This window comes from Zonotrichia albicollis, chromosome 3 (genome assembly GCF_047830755.1).
Source record: "Zonotrichia albicollis isolate bZonAlb1 chromosome 3, bZonAlb1.hap1, whole genome shotgun sequence".
Classification (NCBI taxonomy): domain Eukaryota; kingdom Metazoa; phylum Chordata; class Aves; order Passeriformes; family Passerellidae; genus Zonotrichia; species Zonotrichia albicollis.
Window position 1 is genome coordinate 72,982,828 of NC_133821.1, and position 20,298 is coordinate 73,003,125.

General features: G+C 43.8%; 1 protein-coding gene and 1 non-coding gene across 7 annotated transcripts in view; one reads left to right on the forward strand and one right to left on the reverse strand.

Annotated features, from left to right (window-relative positions):
• Positions 1-10,052, reverse strand: part of NCOA7 (nuclear receptor coactivator 7) — an 84,285-nt gene extending 74,233 nt beyond the window's left edge. Inside the window, exons 1-2 of one of the 6 annotated variants that reach the window (XM_074537855.1) lie at positions 3,143-3,315; positions 854-1,030 (exon numbers count right to left, since the gene is read on the reverse strand). The gene's annotated coding sequence lies outside the window, so the exon portion shown is untranslated. Of the gene's footprint in view, positions 1-853; positions 1,034-3,142; positions 3,316-9,724; positions 9,854-9,945 lie in introns of those variants that run through there. The other 5 variants (XM_074537854.1, XM_074537857.1, XM_074537858.1 and 2 more) reach the window with 5 other exon arrangements.
• Positions 10,053-10,075: 23 nt separating this feature from the next.
• Positions 10,076-10,147, forward strand: TRNAE-CUC (transfer RNA glutamic acid (anticodon CUC)). Its single transcript has one exon. It is a non-coding gene; the product is annotated as a tRNA-Glu (tRNA).
• Positions 10,148-20,298: the final 10,151 nt, after the last annotated feature.

The following is a 20,298-nucleotide window of genomic DNA, read 5'->3' on the forward strand; positions in this document are numbered from 1 at the left end:
TGGCACTCAGCTGAAATATTGGTACCCTTTCTCCCAGCTTGGTCAGAGACTGGGAGCAGTGCAGGTGCAAGAGCAAAGCACTGTGCCTGGTTGTGGGCACTTAGTATATGACCTTCTGCACAGACACTGCAGATGCACAGCCACAGTCCCATGCAAGGCTGCAGGGTGCTGCCCACCCCAAAACTGAGCAAACAGTTCCCAACACACATACAACTTCCAGCACCAGCACAACCACTCACACCCACCTGACATTCTGACCAGGAACAAAGACATACAGATTTCCACCTACAATAGAAGGGTTTGCAAAGAAAAGCAGGGTGAAAAAGAAAATACTCCTCTGTATGTGTTGAATATATCAATCTGAAACATTTTGTTTGGGGAGGGAAATATAATTCCTCTAGCCTCCTGTGAATTTTGTCACTAACTCATAAATCTGGCTAGGGAAAAATGACAACGGAGTAAGATTTTTAAAAGGAAAACAAGGAGGAGAAGAAGAACTGAAGACTTGTTTCTCCTACTCTGCTTTCTTTCCTAGTCAAAGGAGGTCACTTGAGTGAGCATGCTAACTGCTGACTTGAGTCATCAAATGCAGCATTACATTTTGTTTTTTTGGGAAAGCAATCTTAACCCTCAGGACAAACTCAGCGCAGAAGTGGCAGCAACATGACTTGGACGTCTCCTGCCGTGAGAGTGCCGATCATTCACAAGAGGGAGTGAGAAGCCATCAACTTTGTGGCAGGCAGCCGCCCCCACCATCAGTAACTCCACCAGCACCACCTCACTAAAACAAAAGCTACACCTATAAAGCCTTTGACTATTTTGGTTTATTGATCATGACAAAAAAAAGGTTTACCAGTCAGCTGCTTTTTGGGTGATGACACTGAATTTCTTCTGCCAGATGAGCCAAGGACCACGACTGCTGCTGCTGAACTGGGCACCCGCTGAGACACAGAGGGCACAAGGCAGGTGCTGGACAGAGAGCTTTACCACTTCTCTCAGCATTGGTCATGTTCCAACCTTTCTTTCACGCCTGCTGGAGAGCAAAGGGAAATTGAGTCCCTTTGTCCTTCATTTCCATAATTATTGTTTGTGAGCAGCTCCAGCCACCTATAACAGCAATTTCTGGTGTCAGATCCCGCTGCAGAGGCTCACACTATGTTCTCACCTTTGAAACACTCACCCAAATGGGCAACTGCAGACTCACTCTGGCTGCAGTAGATAGCCACAGGATCACTATAATTTCTTTAATTACCTTTCTGAAGACAATTATCCTCCCATCCAAATCACTCTCAAGGGAATTCACTTCTGTTTGAATAGAGGGGCTTATTCATTAACACTTAAAAGAGATTTGCCAGCTGTCCCCTGAAGTCAGGACCATAAGGTAGCCAAATATCTACTAGAGTCAGCCTCCAACCAATTTCAACCTTCTCTTTCAAAATCATGGATACACAAAGCAACAAAGCCATATTCCTAATAAGACAAGGACTGTTCCAATCAATTCTAACTCACTTCATCTCCAAAGGGAATCACTTATCATTTCAGCAGCAGATGTGACGCGTCCAAATGTGAGCATGGTTACTGCTGCAGTAAAAACAGGGCATTGGGCAAAGCCAAGGAATGAAATCCACAGACTGCCTCATAAACAACTTGGAAAAATCAGGTATTCCAGTAGTGTTTATTTCCCATAACATAATATGCAACAAGGAAAAAAAAAAACAAAGCAAAAGACACAGAATTTCCCTCCGAGCCCAAGATTTTGATCCACTACTTTAAAAAAAGCAAAAAACCCCAAAAAACCCCCAAACAAACAAAAAAAAAAAAAAACACCAAAAAACACCCAAAAAACCAGAAAGCCATCAGATAGCATTTTGCCTACAGGCATGTACTTCAATACAACTCTTCAAAGGATCAACATTACTTGACTACTTAGGTGCTTAAAAGATTTTGCCGTACCTTTATGGACATTCTCCAGGTAAAAAGACGAAAGAGAAGGCAATCTAAAAAGCACTGCAACTTACATAATTTTTTATCATGGTTTACATTTAAAAATATATTCCTGATAAAGTAATTTTCATTCAGAAAGTATATATTCACGCATACTTATACATATATCCTTGGCATTTTCTACCGCCCTCTCCATTAATTTTCTGAAAGTCTGTGTGTGTACACGTAAGTGTCAGATGGAACAATATCAGGAAATTATTATTTCCATACTGTGTAAACACTGGCTGATACAATAGGCTGGCAGAGTTCATCAACACACATTTTAAGTATCACACAAACACAGGCCCTTAGGCTGGGTCATAGCATTTTAAGCAAACCATAATCGATTAATGGGCACCTACCCATCTTAAAAGTCCACCACTGCGCATTAATACAAGAAATGTATGACTACTTAATGGGAGAACAGCAATAGTAGCATGTAAAGTAAACACATGCTAAAAGCCTGTTACTGAGTCGAAGTGTTCATCATCTCATTTCATCACCTAGGGGATGAACAGTTACTACATCCTTTAGCACCACGATGCTGCACACGCATCACCCAAGATACAAGTACGCCACTCCACCCGTAAACCAACTCTGAAGCAGTGTATGATGAAGGACAGAGAGGAAAGTCCATTGCACTGATTAAAGACACAAAAATCAATTACTGACACACCTTTGGAACCCGGCAGCACTTCGCAATCACGACAACCAAAGGCTATACAAATTAATATAGAGAGAGAGAGCCTGGAACATTCCAGTAATTCATCCAAGACCCTGAGAGGGAGGAAATAAACGAGGTTCGAAGCTGCGAAAGCCATCTCGGCTACAGCGGCAGGGTAGCGGGAGCACGCCGCGGGTGCCCAGGAGCAGCGCCCGGGGCGGGCAGGCAGGTCCCCGGAGCCGCCCGCCCCCGGCCGCGCCCGCACGGACACAGCGCGCCCGCGGGGCCGCCCGCGCCTCGGGGCTGCGCTGCCGGGCTGGCTCCGCGCACCGGCGAGCGACCGAAGCGCTCCTCTGCCCCCACAGCGCCAGCGCCGGCCCCGGCCCCGGCCCCGTCCCGCTCCGCCGGGCTCCGCGCCCCCGGCCGGGGCACAAGGCCGCGCCCGAGCAGCCCCACCCGCCCCGCGGCCCGGCGCGCACAGACAGACAGACAGACCTGCGGGCGGGCGGCATGGTGGGCCCGGCCCGGCGCCGCGCCCCGAGCGCTCTCCGGGAGCGGCGCCGCCGCCGCCGCCTCCACCGCTCTCCGCTGCTCTCCGCTCGGCCGCAGCGGCGTCGGCCCCGCCGCGCCCCGCCGCTCCGCCCCGCCCGGCGGCCCCGCCTCCCCTCGGCCCCGCCCGGCCGCCCTGGCCCCGCCGGATCGCGGCGGCCCCGGGGCCGGGGGCGGCGGCAGCGCTCCTGGCGCTCTAAGCCCTGTCCTGGGCAAAGGGGGCGGTCTGCGGAGCCAGGAGTCCTACGAGTTATAGAGCCCAAGCGCCGGCATCTTCCTCTGCATGGCAGTTTTCTCAAGGGCGGCGCTAAAAACAAAACAGCCAGTTTTGGAAATTGAGGTTAACCAAAGCCTTCAGATCCGTGGGAAACTGAAAAGCCTAGATACCTCATCCGCTGTTTCCACACTGTCCGCCAGTAGGCTTCTTCACCCAATCCCCAGAAAACAACAGCCGCTACATTTACCAGAAACTCCACTCCTTTACCCGAGATAACTGCAGGTAACCCTTCCAGATGCTTATGGCTAGCCTAAACAAGATCTAGCTTCTTTTTTTCTTCCTCAGGTTAGTAATCAGCTCTGAAAGACTGATTTCGGGCATTGTCGTTCGGGCATTTGAACAAAGGCATTATAACACCATTAAATTCCAAATTCTGCAAGACAAAATGTCAAGCAGATAGCTGCATAAATGAAAAGCATACACAAAGCGTACACATATATACAGAGATGCTAAGAGAGTGTGTCAAAATAACAAATGGTGCACAGGGGTCTCAAGGATAATATTTTTAGTAGTTCTAACGTTATGAATCCAACAAGTTTTAAGTAAGAGATTTGTCAGAGGCTTGTTTTTTTTTTTTAATTTAACAGCTGCTTAGAAGACTCAATTCAAAAACGTGTCATTTTCAGGACCAAATACATCTCAATACAGACACAGCCATCTCCCACCATTGCCATTATCCTATTTGTAGCATGTGCTTGCTACCACTCAGTGTCACTACTGGAACAGCAACTGTCTCAACTCCTCCACTAAATTTGCTGATGCATTTTTAGCTAAAATTGAAGTTTCCATCTCATTTTTTTTTTTACCAAACCAGCTTCTTTTACAAGGGACAGATTTTCTTTAAAACAGTCTGCTGCTTAAAGGATACATTCTGGTAACACACTGAAGTTTGTACATCTTATTATTTCCCAGCAAAAGATGGATAAACGCAAAGTTACTTTGGTTAAAATCTCAAAGACTTCACTGGCACAAGGATTCTCTACCACAACACGGAAGAAAGGGGCCCTGCTCTCAGTTACTCTTCTAGCAGTGCTTAGATAACAAAAATGGGGAAAAAAAGAAAGAATAGTAATACTATTTACCCAACCACCTCTGCCAAATTGCAGGAGCTATGAAGCCCTATCCATCAAAGTGGTGGAAGCCCTATTTATCTCTTAGCTGCACTTGCACAACAGTGACAGTGACTAACAGCTTGTTTTAGCTCCAGAAAAGCTATCCCTGTCCTAATGTACCAGTTTGCTGTCCATCATCATTCCAAGCACAGTCACCTCTATTGTATAGTGTAGAAAGCTCTATGAAGACAATGCATGAACTCCATATAGCAAAGAAACTGTGCATTTCTATAGTAGTTATGTTACCCTGAGCATATCAAATACACATTCTAGACTGCTGGCATGGGGGAGAAATCAGTCAAATTCCTGTCAGAGCAGCAGGATAAGCAGGCTAGGACTGGGACAGAAGCACTGTACAAGTTCTGGTTATGGCACTGTGGGTCATTGCCTGTGGCTCAAACCCACAGACTTCATGTCACTGGAAGAAGTCCTTATGTGAGTGGCACATCACACACTCTTTTATTTTACTGACTCTGAAGTACTCAATAATGCCTGCCTCTCTGTTGCAATGATGAACATGAGATAGGCAGATAATAGGTAAATTAGACACACACACATCACCCTTGAAATAAAATTTAGTTTTAGTCTCACTGCAGTATAGAGGATAGCAGACAGTCTGAATAGTTTGCTCTTTCCCATGGCAATATGTTCCTTGCCAATTCATTTGAATACAAGTGCTCTAACACCATTTGATTCACTGTCTTCATGGTATCAATGCTTAGAATATCTTTACCAGAGAAAATCTTAAATTCATATTGCTCAGTAAAAATCAGTTGCTCATCTTTTCAGTACTGAGCACATTTGTTTTATCACTGTTTGCATTATTTTGATGGAGACAAAATGTAAATTTGCTATTTTCATCACTTCCAAATTGTGAATTTTTATCCTAGAAAAATATTTCTCACACAAACACACATGTATAACCACACACGAAAGACAGAACAGATTTGGGATACTGAAATACTACATTTGTATGGGTTTTGATCTTGTGCTTCAGTGTACATTAACAGAGTTACATACATTCAAGAGAAAAAATTGCTAGAGGTACTGTAAACATACTGTATGTGGCCTGCATTCAGATCAGCTTACACTAATAGCAGAAAAAATACTGTATTGCTCGTGTAGTTCATGTAGTTTTTGTTTCTTTTTTTACATCTGTAATTGTTAGCTTATGGCTCATTTATTTAAGAAAGACAACCTGCCATAAAAAACTACACTGAAACCTTGACTGTTACAACAGTCCAGTTTTGAAAGAATACAAAAACAAAGGTGACACCAATCTTTCTTTTTATTTCCATTGTCCCTTCTGTTTTTGCCTATTACTCCTACCATTATTCACCATGAAGTAGTCACAAAATGGGTTTCTTACAGACAGACTTTTATGCATACATAATTGAGGCTCTGCTTGATCCTTCTGCACTGAGGGCTATTCTTAGCCTGGTTTCTTTGGTTTATGTAATGATGAATTTTCAGAGTGTCCCCAACTCACCCTTTAACTTTGAATTGATTGTCTAGATATAACTCAATGTGACTGAGGTAGTGAATTTTTCCACAAATTTTACAAAAAATGAGAAAGAGACCATAGCTTGAAACTTTTATAATAAATTCTCCCCGAATAATTGATTCTGTGCACCTATTTCTCTCCCTAGAAGAGCAAACCAGAAGTAGCTCCCAAAATGCTCAACCGAAGAAAGACTATAAAAAGAAATGGAATTTGCTGCAATACAAGAGGAGATGACAAAAAAGTCCTATTTGTTTCACCTAAGGTAGCTCAGTGGACACTGCATGAAGCACCTCACTGCCACACTTTATCCCAAACCCCTGAATCACGTGCATTTTAACATGGGTTAAAAGGGAAAAGAAGCTGGCCCAGCCTTTACTATATGAAATGTAGTGCCAGGGGAAGAACGGAAGCTGAAGAAAAAGAATACAAGAACGTGTGAAAGTACTTCTGTAAAGTAAGTACTGTAAAATATTGCTGGTTGCTCCCCGTCTCGTTGTTCAGGACCATTAAAACATCCCCCAGGAGCGGGACTGCCGCGCCCTGCCGGCCCCGAGCCGTGGCGCTGACCGACCCCGCGTCGCATCCCCTGGCGCGGCGAGCGCCACACTGCAGGCACAGGGAGCAGGCACCGCACGGCCGGGAATCTGCTCTTGGAGCTGGGACCTCTGGACAACGTCTCGTCAGATTCTCCTCACTTTATTTCCATCAAAACACTACTGCGGTTAAAACAGATATAATAAGATACGAAGTACAATAGCATTTTCCTCCAGAAAATTGTTATAATCCAAAAGTTAGGTCACCAATCTGACCATACATGGAAATTAAACATAAAATAGCAAAAGACTGTGCATCATCTCTTCCTTCCTTCTCCTTTCCACTTCCTTGAAACTGGGATGATGTACAATTACAAGTCAGGCGAACTTACAGACGAAAATCTGATACCAAGACTTTACACATGAAACACACAATTGAGGAAAGAGAGGGCTGATAAATGCAGTTTCTATGCAGATCAAGGGTTTTCACTATAGCTAAAGCATGTACCCCACGTACTAAAGAAAATTTGTACCTACCATTATATATTACATACATACTCAAATTATATACTTTCCATAACTTAGCATATTACTTTGATGTTATTCTTATTCATTTTTACACCGTAAGCCTACTGTCACACATCAATCAGCATGTCAAATTAAAGTTATAATAATATGTAGTGTATTCACATGGAACAGACAAGTTAATTGCACGCTGCTGTACAGCTTGCATTTAAAGGAATTGCTCTGATTTTTCAGGTTCCAAAATTCAGCCTTATTTACCAAAGTGTGACAGCTGTGCTCCAGTACCTCTAACACTGAATGCTACTCACTTGGTTTCACAGGCACACCAGCGTTAGGTGAAAAGAAACATCGGCCTCTGACATTCCTTTCCTGGTGCCTTTGGGAAGATCATTCTTCTCCAGCTACCATCTCAAGGATGCAGGCACAGGCACTGGCTGCTTCTGTGCTGGCAGGAGGCTGAATTGCTGTCAGTTTCACTGATGCACTTCTCTATCGGATGCAGGAAGCCAGAGGAGAGGCACAATCTTTTGTCAGTGCACATGACTTGTACAGCAAAGAAAGCCATTTCTAAAAATAACTAGGCAGCATATGACTCTCAGTGCTATTTTCCTGATGGTCTAGTGGTCAGCCCTCACCTCTGAGGTTAACATCAAGGAAAATATTTGTTATTTCAGTAAATTTATCTTGTACATACCTTAGTTCTCACTGCTCCTGTGGCTGTAATTAACAACCCTTCCACTACTCAAGAGAAATTTAGTAAGATATATTACTCATTTGGAAAGTGGTTTGCTAACTGTCAAGGACAACAGAGCAGGATTGCTTTGCTTCTACATCTAACAGCTACCTAGGGCATGAGCAAAACACATTTGCCCACCCTGCCATCAGCATAAGACCACATTTTTCATAGGCTCAGCGACTTTTCTGAAATCGTCAGGGGGAGTATTTTGTCTCCATCATTGAGGCACCTTAAGAAGCAAAGGACTCACCCCTGCCTTCCCCTGTGGTGTCACATAACAGAGACACTCTTAGGGGTGGCAATGACCATTCTGTTACATTTATCTTCAATCCTGCCAATGCAGCTGCTGTGGGCCTTGAATTGTTCTAACCTAGCTGTCTGCAGTGCTGCTAACATCACAGCCACAGAATTAAGTACCCCTCCAAAACCCACCTGAGATGCACAGCAAGTGGAGAAGCCTATGCTTTTAAACACAACACTGTGGACTTAGTGGAGTATACAAACTCTTAAGGCAAGCTCAGTTTCTGCAGTATAACCACCTCAATATCTGGCTGGTGTTCCTGGCAGGTTCCCTGTAGGAAACCAGGTCCCACTTTGGCTTTCTCTTCAGCAATGGGCACAGATTACCTGCTGGGACCAGCTGACCTCTCTCACCTAAGCAGACCTACCTCTGTGAAGTGGCCTCAGGCCACAGTGATACCTCAGCCTCCAGCTTTGGCTCCTCAGGGTCTGAAATGCTTTTGTCTTACCAAAGCGGATGATGTCAATCCTATGAGAAAAGCTGTTCCTGCATATATAAGACATTTTTCACCTCATATTTTGTTATCTCTCTCACTGCACAGTAAAATTTCTGAATTTAGACCAAAGAAAGCTTCATCACAATCAAGACACATATTTTGTTTTAGACTGCTACAGTAAATGTTTTGTGATGAAATGAACCATCAGCTTAACCAGGATGCTGATGAGATGGAAACCAAACACCTTCCACCTCCTTCGCTCCTCCCAGAAGAAAATTATCCCCTACATTTGTTTTCAGACTCTAAAGCTTTTGAAGATCAGCTAATGCATATTTGCACGGTTGACAAGCACACAGTCTTAAGCTCATCTATCTTAACACAGAAAGGTTTTTGCATTTTAGAGCCAAAGGGTTTCAGAACTAGCGAAATTTGCTCAGGCAGAGCCAGCCCTCCTGTATCGTTGGACACTGCCTAAATAGGGAATATTATTTTTGCTAGTTCAGCTCCTAGATCTTCTATGTTCATGAAAACAACATGCCAGAGGAAAGAGCTTTTACACAGAGGTCATCCACAGCACTGGCCACTTTGATTCCGCTCACACAGACCTTACAAAAAAAACCCAAGCTCACAAATTAATAAATATCGTGTGAGGAGGCCGCGGCAGAGCAAGACCAGCAAACACCAACTTCGATCCCCTCTGTGGAGCCACTGGCTCCCACCTGAGAGAGGCCTTTGGAGCCGCTTTTCCCTGCTGGCCTAGCACCGAACCCGGACAAGCTGAGGTGTTCGCACAGCCTGCCCGTGCAGCGACCAGGCCAGCGCGGAGGGAAGCGCTGCGTTCCTCCGCTCCCGGCAGCCGCCGCCGGGATGTGCGGTGCAGAGCGCTCGGCTGACAGCCGCGACAGCGACACCCCGTACAGAGACGACGGTGTCACGACCGGCTTGTAAAGGCAACGCGAAATGAGGGAAAACAACCGCGCGAAGCCCGCGCCGGTTGGGGGCAGCGGGAAGAGCGCTGGCGGAAGAAGAGACGGAGACCCGGCAGTGGCCACCGGCGCCCTCCTGCGAGCCCCCCCGGCCCTGCCGCGGCCGCGCAGCTCTTGCCTGTGGCGCTGTGGGAGCCGCCCCCGCTCCCGCTGCGGCACCGCCGGGCTGGCCGCTCCTTCCCGCCTGAGGCTCCGTCCTGCCCGCTGCCCCTCCACCATCCCGCCTTCCGCCCACCAGGGCCCTTCACCAGCCTCGCCTGGGCGGCCCCCTCTCCTCCCCAGCATGCCGCCGCTATTCTCTTCCGTGGGGTGGAATACAACGTCCTTCTCCATATCTACCTGCTTCTAGGACTTGGTACTGCCTGGAAGGTAGGAGCACAAGAAGAAAGCAGCGGCACAAGGTAATCGTAGGAGGGCGAGTGCACTATCACTGCTTCTTTACAAAGATGTGTACGTAGGGCTTCAAGGATCCCTGGTGGTCTAGTGGTTAGGATTCGGCGCTCTCACCGCCGCGGCCCGGGTTCGATTCCCGGTCAGGGAAAACTCTCTTTTGTTTTAAGACTCTCTCCGACCCTCGCCTTCTGCTCTTACAGTTCTGGGACGATGGCCGGCTGCTGTGCGAGCCCGAGGCGCTGGGGTAGTAGTTCGTACCTGACAGCCTGGGGCAATCGTGCACAAATCGTGCCCGAAGTGTCAGCGCCCTGTGCTGGTGGCCAGGGGAAGGTGTAGCATCAGCAGGTGCCTGGAAATCTTTCAGTCAGTCACAGCACTGCCTATAGACATCCCATGCCCACCCACACGGATTCTGGAAGTCAGCAGAGGCCTGCCTAGAGGGCCACATGCATTTAGAAATAACATAACTCCTTTTTTTTTTTTTTTGACTTCTCTAACAGCTTAGGGTGCTCCCACACCTTCCCCCCCAGAGCTGAATGGTCGCTTAGTGCTATCATGAATCTTTGAGCCACAGCAGCAGGGACCTAGTAGGGGCTGGAACATCTCTCTTATGAGGAAAGGATGAGGAGGCTGAGCCTGTTCAGCCTTGACCGAGACAGCTGAGGCGGGACCTCATCAATGTCTGCAAGTACCTGAAGTGAGGTGCCAAGGGGATAGAGCCAGGCTCTCCTTAGGGTGCCTGATGCGAAAGCACCACTGGAAATAATGGCTTTGGCTGCCTTTCCCAGGGTGTGCCAGAGCCTAGGCTGCCCTCCACTGCAGACAGGAGTGTCTCCTGGGAAAGATTCTCCACTATATTCTTTATGAAAAAGAAGCTTCAAGGTGATTCAAAGGGAAGGGATCACCTTTGCTCTAAGGCAGAAAGCAAACAGTCAAAAGGGCTATTGTCATCCTTAAGATATAATGAAAATGTGCCACCAAATTATAGTTAAACACCAGGTCCACAGGTTGTCACCCAAGGAATTATTGCATTCCTATGGCTGGAGGTTCTTGAGAGTGGGCTGGACAAGTTATCAAGTCTCTCAGACTGGGCAAGGGGAATGGCTCAGTGGATCTCCTAAGATCCTGAAAGTCACAATTATATTATTTCATCCTGCACTTTCCCCTATAATTAACAGTTTACCTGCTCATTAGAACTGTGTAGGGCTCTGAGATTCTTCTCTCCCTCTTTGATCTCAGTGAAATGCCTTACCAAGTTGGTGGAAGAAGTTGCTGCTTTCTATGTCAGAAAATAATGGGCAATTTAGAAGCAACTAAAATGAACTTCAGGTGTTCACTACCTTCCCAGAAAAGGCATGTATTTGGTTTTACAGAATAGGAACAAAATAAGCATTTCCTTGTGCTTTAACTCATTTTGTAGTAGGACATTTGTACACCCAGGACTGGCAGAGCCATCAAAAGCACATGACAGAAGTGATCTGGCAATAGCAGAGGTATTTCAAACAAATACAAGATTATTAATAACACATTTTCAAAGTGTAGCTGAATTTGCTTCTCACTATGGTAGATTTTGAGATACTGGCTTGCAAATATTTTCACTTTCATGTCTGTTCTTCGTCATAAGGGTAACGAAGTGCTTTCCATGTCACAGCAAAGTTGTGAAAGGGTTGGAAATGAACTGCAAAGGTATGGAAATGAACTGCAGAAGAAATTAGAATATAAGGAAAATACCTGAACTGTAGATCAACTTAAACCAGCAGCTGAGTCAACTTTTCTTTCTTGCTACCTCCTTTAAGTTATAGTCCTACATTAGTTCCACTTTGTAAGTTTTTTCCAATCTTATATGAAGTATCTTGGCTGTGAGTGAACATAAAATTTTGCATGAGTTTTACAACTAGCAATTCTTTAGAAAATGGAAGTTCTCACTCTTTTTTTATAGTCGTATTTTCTACTTGCCGTCATATTTCACTTCTGTTTGAAGGGCATAGAGTCATGCAGTCGTTAGATTTATTTTGTTCCCAGGACATTCTCTTGGCCACTTATCGGCTTTTTGTCTGTTTTATTGTGGATATAAACAAGTGCAACTCCGTGGTATCCTCCCCAAGGCAAGGAGCCTTTCTTTGCCTAGCGATATAAATATTGTAGGAATACGCCACGAGGTGGCATCCCGGTCCTGCGTCTGCCGCCACCCGCCCGCGGTTCCCAGAGCAGCCCCTCCTCCGCAGGTTTCAGACCCAACTCCCTAAGTTAACGTTGTGCCCATTTCATTCCAACGAGCTATAGAGCAATGTAGGACTTGTATTTGCTGATGAAGCAAATTTCATGTACAAATGAAGCTTTTATTAAGGCAAATCACGGCATAGTTTCTGAGTTGAATGCTGTATATGGAAACTTTACAAGCTGTCTTTAAACAGTCAATATAACATTACAAAAAAAAAAAAAGTCACAAAGTATAATCAGGAGTGGGACTCGGACTTCCATCACCTCATCCTGTCTGTGGCATTAATACAGTGAGGACACATACCATTACCAGAGTGACAACGACTATGTGTCCCTGAACATGTTCACCCCCAGAGCCACTCTGTTTTTCACCCCCACAGCAGCACCTCTGCTTTTCACCTGTAGGTTTTGAACTGAAGGTCATGCACAAAGTTTGTGCCAAGGTGAAGAAGGGAACCACAATTTCTGCATCCCAGGTCAGGATACCGGGGCATCAGCTGCCCAAGGACACAAGATAAGGTTTCATTCCCTTCCCTTCTGCACGGATTCACAAGGCTGGTGAGCCATGGGAGCAGTCTGTGCTATAACATTAGTGCTGTCACCATGGCAGTCAAAGGACACAAACAAGGCAAAGTGTTTATTAAACTGGTGGGGTGGAAGGAAAAACAAACCCAAAAGATGCTTTCAGGCACACAGTCCTTTTTCCAGGCTTTTTTTTTCCCCGTCCTATTATCTATCCCAATATTCTTTCTATATAATATTGATGTCATAAAACACAACTGTAAATTTCTTTCCAAGCTACAGATTCACTTTGAAACACGTTCTAGACAATAAGATAAAAAAAAATATGATAACCTCACTGCACATCCTGCCAGGACTGTTCCTTGAGAACTACAGTTGGAAAATTTACTCTAAATTATGTTTAAAGAGAAATTATTTTATGCAAGCCAAGGCAGTTTATTTAAGGTAATGTTATTGAAAGTCCAATACAGATTTAATTACCACTCCCAGATCTAGATAATACTGTCCAAGGACTATTTTCCAGCAAGTCCTTTTACAGGAGCAGTTGCCATGTCCTATTAAGAAGTACTCTGATCATGAAATTATGAAAGCTCTGATCCTTTTAAAAGTCTGAGTTTTTCTCTTGCATGCTGCAAATCTGCTTTCTAGATCCTTTTTATACTGCCTTGTGGCTACAGTCAATCATTACCTTCTGCCTTTCCATGCTTTGTTTCCCATGTGCTCTTTTGAATAATCACACTTTAGTAAACTATATTGACAATGTTATTATGCTGTGCCTAATTTTTCTCTTGCTAGCAGGAAAACAGAGCTGGGAGATTCCAGTTTTCCCCCCAAAGCAGGAAAATAATAACAGACTATAAATTGGTATTACAACACATGCTCTGGCTGGTGGTGCTGTCTGCTGCATGTAGCTGGGAATAGCAGCAACCCAGACAAGGACAAGGCAGCTGGGCTGATGGAGGGTGGCCACAGCAGGGTGCCTTTGTGGCTGTCCACCCAAACTGCCCCTGCACCCTTTGCAAGGGATTTTTTTACAGAAATTACAACTTTATATTCCATAACAGGCATAATTTGTGTTGTGTAAGCTGCAGTTCTGCACAAGAGATCCAGCAACATAAATGAAAAAACAGGAATCATCTCCCTGTCTTCTCAGATAAGAAACCACCTGCGTAATTCTATCAGGATGACGTTTTTCAGTTTGTTCATTCTCTACCCCAAGCCAGGTAGTAAGTCTCAGTTTCAGATTTGTCGGGACTGTGGCCTTGGTTCAATCAAAATGGAGCTCCTTGCTGTAGCAAGGGCTTTCATCCCTCCTACCACACTGCACTCATCTTCCCTTAAGTTACCAGGCTGAAGAAGAGTGTCAAGCACATGAGAAGATGAATATGAGCTCCTGAGCTTGTGTCACCACGACTCCCCTGCCTGCTACAGGGCTCACAGGGAGCCTCTGTGCACACGCCAGAGCCAGTTCTGAAGTGTCTCTCTTGGGTTTACCATCATGATCCCCCTAAGTGTATCTTTGGTGGGAAAGGAGTGGCTGGTGGTTCTGCTGTGGATGAAGGCAAAATCCAGGTATCTTAAAGACAAAGCAGGTACCTTAAAATCTCTTGTAACTACTGTTTATTAGTTTGCTGATCCTCAAAAAAAAAAAAAAGCCAAATTATTAAATGCAATTGCATGAATTCTACTTCTCTTCTGGTCATACATTCAAAGGGGCTTTCCTTCCAAGTCATCCATTATGCTATCAGAATTTGCCTCCCTCAGTAGCATCTGGGCTCCAGGAGAGCTACTATCTTCTATTAATCAAAGGCTTATGGTAAGAGATAGAAACAAGTTAAAAGTGCTCCCAAGATGATGATGAGTTAGTCTAGATAACTAGTCTTTCCCCTGGGGTCTGTGGTCTAATTAGACAAGATCAAGGATAAGTATTAATTAACACTATTCCCACATTACAGGTGAGTAGCCAAGAAGTGAATTAACAAATACATTGTATTTCTGATGTATTTAAACACTGAAAAAGTAACTTGACACACAAAACTTTTAAAAATCAGACAAAAATTCATCCTCTAAAGTTTTGGTCCTAAAGAATTTTGTTTATACAAATAATCACACTGAAGAGGAATAGTTCCTCTGTTTCCCTCAGAAGTACATCCTTAGTTCCTTCGCAGGACAAGTTTTAAGTTATATTGGTGATGAACTGTTAACACTGATTTTGAAAAGCAACAGGGAAAAAGTCACTCATGTCAACAATAGCTAAAAAATATCTCTAACATGCCTAGTTCTTCTTTACTTTAAAGGTTATGTAAAGGAGAAAAAGAGCTTTATTTCCCCTTTTTTTTTGCCTCCAGTTTGAACCACAGGCACAGAAACACTCCACTGCAAAAGCTGGGCATATGGGCAAGCAGGTCTTACATATTTATATTGAATTATTACTTCTCTTTGTTTTGTTGGTGGCTACTGCTATTGGGCATCCTTGGGTTTTGACGGTCACATCAAAGGAGCGGCTCTGGCGTGAGAACCGGTCAAAGTGAGGCAGATAATTAATGGATTTATTACTGAGGTCGGTTCCCATGATTGTCGGTGGGCAGCAGCCACTGCTGTGTCGTAATCCTCATTCTCTTGGTAAGGCACACACTGGCTTAAAAAGGTTTAATGATCCAATAGTGATTTACTAATGGGAATCTTTCTTGTCGGTTTAGCAGGCCTTGAAGGAGGACAGGGTGGCACATGAAGGTCAGTTTTCAGCAGCATCAAGAAATGGTTTTATTTTTTTTGTTTTGAGATTCCTGTTTGGAGCATTTTAATTCACTAAATGCAATAATAAATTGAAGGGCCAAAGTCATTGTAGCAGGGCAGGTATCAGATTCCTGATAATATGAGGAGGGAACGAAGCAGACAGACATGGGCCACAGTAGATTGTGGCTGAAGGTCTGGGATAATGATCAGAAAACATTCACTTCAGCTTGTATGATGGACAAAATGACAAAGTGTGGTAAGAGGGACTGAAACAGCCTCATGAAACCGCAGGCTGGCAGCTGGTCCTCGCCACCAGCCCCTGCTGGGGTGGCTGCCTGGTTTGCAAAGGTTGCATCCCCTTTCTGCTGGGAAAGGAGGGAGGGGGACAACCAGTGGGACAGCTGCCCAAAAAGAGGGCAGGGGAGGGAAAAGGAGAGGAAGCAGCTTTGCCTTGTCAGAGGGAAAGAGATGCTGTTGGTGCCCAAGGAGCCAGAGTCCCCACCACCGCTCCCCCTTGCCACCCTGGTGCCTCTTCAGAAAAACAAACCCCAGAAAAGCCAAGAAAAATAAACTTCCTTCTCCTCCACCAAAATACATTTTGAAAGCAACAGAGGGAGAGGGGGTGGGGAGAAAAACAATGTTATTTTATTTTAGGGCTTGTATTAAAAAACCAAGGACTGTGCTGGCAAGTGACATTAAGAGCTATGTGAACAATCCACACACAACAGACCTCGTCCTGTTAATCAAGTTGTGAAAGCGCACCTTAAATGTTTAACTTTTCTTTTAAACTCGTCGAGGAAGAAAGTCCTTTTTCTCAAGAAAATTAAAGCTGCTTTTCTCTGAGATATGAAAAAAATACAGCATTCTGAGTTAAATCAAAAGTAAGGGGGGAAAAGTGTATGTAGGCCTTTACATAACTACAGTTTTGTCTCCTTGGGTTTACATATTGCCTTGTATTAATTTTTTAGATTTTCACTTACCACATAGTAATATCTATGGGTATTTTTTACAGGTAAAACCATTTCCTTTACATCTTCCATTGGGACACTGTTTCCTGGAGTGGGTGCAGAGGTCTTGCAGTTCACATAGGCAGTGTTCAAAATTTCCTTGCAACCACAATTTCAGTGTTGCATCAAGGTATTTTTTCATCCTGAAAACTTTCTTTGTAGAAGAGAAAAATCCTGAAAATGAACTGAGTGGAAAGCAAAATTCAGGCACTAACTCAGAAGACTTTCCTGTAGAATAAGTAATAGCACTGTTAAAACATTGTCTAAAACAATTAGCTTTGCTTGAATTCAATATTGGCAGTTGCATATCTGTAGAAAAGGAATCTGCCTCTTCAGACCTTGAAAATAATTCAACCAGACATATTTCATTTTTTTTCCCATAATCACTTCCTTTTGCTTCTGGTATTTGAGTATCTAGGGTACAACACTAAATCATGTGTCCCAGATTTACATTGCCACTATGAATGCAGAAAAATATGCCTTTAAAAACAAATTATATTGATGTCATCTTACAATCATCACCACTGCTGAAGTCAGAGCACTAAGAGAACTTCTAAAATTAATGCTGATTGAGGTGTTGACTGCTCTTAGTTCTATGGGAGTGATAGATGATAATGCATTATCACCAGATGGTTTTGATATTTTTGATACTGTTCTATTGTTTCTTCTGGTGAGGTGTCTGATTCTTTGAAAAAATTAGATCATATGTGAAAATATTATTAAGCTTCAAGTCCTGTATCTCCAAAGATGATGCAAGAAAGAGAGAAATTCAGTTGCCTGGCCTAACATATATCATGCCTCTTAAGCAACTTGTATTTCCCAGGCATCTGCACAGGACTGGCAGAGGTGACCCAGTACACAAGGGAGACCTAGTACCTCCAAAGTGATAGCTGGAGCCAAACTTTTAGACAATGGCAAACATTTAGACAACTGAATGATGACTAAGTGATTGTGTTTGCACATTCATAGCACTTTACAACTTCCAGTAAAAGCAATTACCAGGATAAAAAAACCAAATCAAAATCAAACACACCTTTTCCCAAAAAAGAAAATCACATGTATGTTATGGAAATTATCTGTCAATTATCTGTCAAAATGTTATTTCATTTATAAATCAGGAGAGGTTTGGTTTACCCTTGAGTGGAGATCTCAGCATTTCTAGCACCTGCCTAGTGCTCCTCTACTTATAATTTCTATTTATGATCAGACGTGTTGCTGCACTCATTCCTTTGAGATTTTTACACACTAGCGTTTAAGTATTTGCTGGACCAAATGATGAAGCAGAGAAACAGTGCACAGTAGAAAGTTCAGTGTTGAGTAAAATTAACTCAGGTTCATGCAGTGGCCTCACACAAATGAAGCTTGGACACATGAAGCTTGTGAACAAACCTATATCAATTCCTTCATCTTTTCTAGTTCTGAGCCAAGCTACCAGTTTAATCCCTCAGGTCCTCAGTTGTGTGATCTCAGGCTATCTGTGCCCACAGAAGCAGTTGAGAAATGAGGCTGGTGACTACAGAGCTGGTAATGTCCACTTCACATATCAGTATTTTCTTATGTTGTATTTTTTCACTAAAAGGGGCTTGTGACCTTTTCCCGTTGTAAAGAAGACATTCCTCATTTACAACAGCCCTAAGAATTTGCCAAAATCCATGTCCCAGACTTCTCTCATGGCATCTTGATTGAAGTACCATCTTTCAAAACAGCTGCAAACATTCTCAAGGTTCACACTAAGGAGGCAGCTGCATAAGCTGGCACCTCCTGGCAGTTGTTCAGGCAGAGGTAGTCACAGACAATTATTCTGCTTTGAATATATGCATTCAGCCCTCGGCCACAGTAGCCGGTTTTTCTGCTAGGCAATACCTAATGCCGGATTTCCTCCCCTTGCAATCACAGCAAAGGGAGGAGAGGCAGCACTGCCTCTCAGTTGCCTGTCTCCTCTCTAGGGTAATAATCTTCTCTCAGCAGCCTAAGTGCTTTTTATTTGCATTGCTGAGGGCTAAGGTTTTGAGCCTGCTAATGCTGAGTGACAGAATTGGTTTTTAGTTTTTTTTCCTTTTAAGAAAAACATTCTAGGAAATTGCATAACCTGCTTTGATCCTCCTGATAATTGGAATTTAAAGTTGCAAACCCACCCATTGAAAAGTTAGTCAAAGCCAACTGCTAAGAATTGAACAAGCAGCCTGAATTGTGTTCTTGTAGTATGTGCCATGATCTACTCTTAAATTACATAAATTACGCTTACTATTCTTCATCCAGGTCCATTCCTCATTGAATGCACAATAAAGATAGAAAAAGGCTGAAGTAAGGTTGCATGTGCACAGTCATGGGTCCTAACTTTTACATCTTGGTTATGCCAAGGAAAGAGCTTTCCCTTGCTCTTTAAAGACTGCATAGATGCCTTCAGCTCTGACCTGTTAGCACAGCTACAGCCAAAGCCACCAGAAGCTATTGCCCTCTCATGTCTTTCCAACAGCACCCGTGAAATACGTGTCTTCATTGTTAATTTCTCACTTGGGAAATCTTCAACCACCATCCACAGAGGTAACATGCCCAACAGCCTAGGAATAAGCAGGCATGAAGGATGAGCTCCTCATGTCTTCTATGTGATTTGATTCAAAGCAAACCAAAAGACAACACAACAAAAAAGAGTAGAGACCAAAAGCCCACACAAAAAACCAATAGAAGATGCATCAGCAGCTGATTTTTTTGAAAGTGAAAATGGGATAAACACAAACAGGCTGCACAAATCTCTCAGTGGCATGTACCTAATCAGTGTCTTTTCAAACTGACATTTTTTTAGAACAAGGCAGAATATTGCATTTTGGAAAACAAATGATGTTTTGAGGCACATCAATTAGATTGAAGACCTTAGGTGGAACCAAGTCAGTGGGTGCCTACTTTTAAGGTGATACATGCCTGAGAGACCTCCTACCAGGCTCTTTGAGGGCAAGTTAATAGCTTATTGTGAAGTAGGGCTGCAACCTGCTCTTTCATGCAAATAAACCCCACTTTTTATCTACCAGCCATTAATGTCCTCTTTTTTCTTGAAAATACACATTTAGGAAGTGAATGATACCTCATCTGTACGCTGCTAAATATGCCAGAACAGCAGCACAGCATTTCTGCCCTTAACAAAAAAAAAGTCATATTTCCCCCAAACAACACTATTTCAAAGAATATCAAGGTTGATTAACAGTGTAGGGATTACAAGACTTGTTACCCCTCTTTTGTACATTTTTTCAGGTGAATGACAACCCCTCCTCACTTAAGTGCCAGAGACCAGCTAATTGAGGCAGGGATGAGTTCCAGGTTTAATATTTGGGAGAAAGGATGACAGGAGAGTGAGCCACTGAGCTGAGACTGCTGAGGCTTTTGATGACGGGTGAAGTGTCTGGGTGGGTGTGGTGTGATCCCCTTTTTCTGTGTCTCAGTCTTGCCAGCTGCTATTTTGGCATTCAGACATGTAAGACTGTGTCCTCATCCTTTTAAACAGAGCTTTCCATACTTTCCACAGAGGGGCTTAGCAGGTCTGATGAAACAATAACAAACCCTTGCCTCAGTGAGAAGTGCCAAATTAGAAGACCAGAACTTGTAATAATTACCTCCTCTCATTCCATATATTTATGGATTAATGATGTCATTGGGTTAACATTTTCACCTTCTAAACCCTGTGGAAAGCTGAACCTAGAAACCTCAATGATTTTTGGGGCTCTCCAGGATGAACAGATATGCTTGCATCATTAAGCATACCATCAATGCAGAGCCAGTTTGCAAGCCTGAAAACCAATGCTGCTTTGCTGTTTTCCCCTGC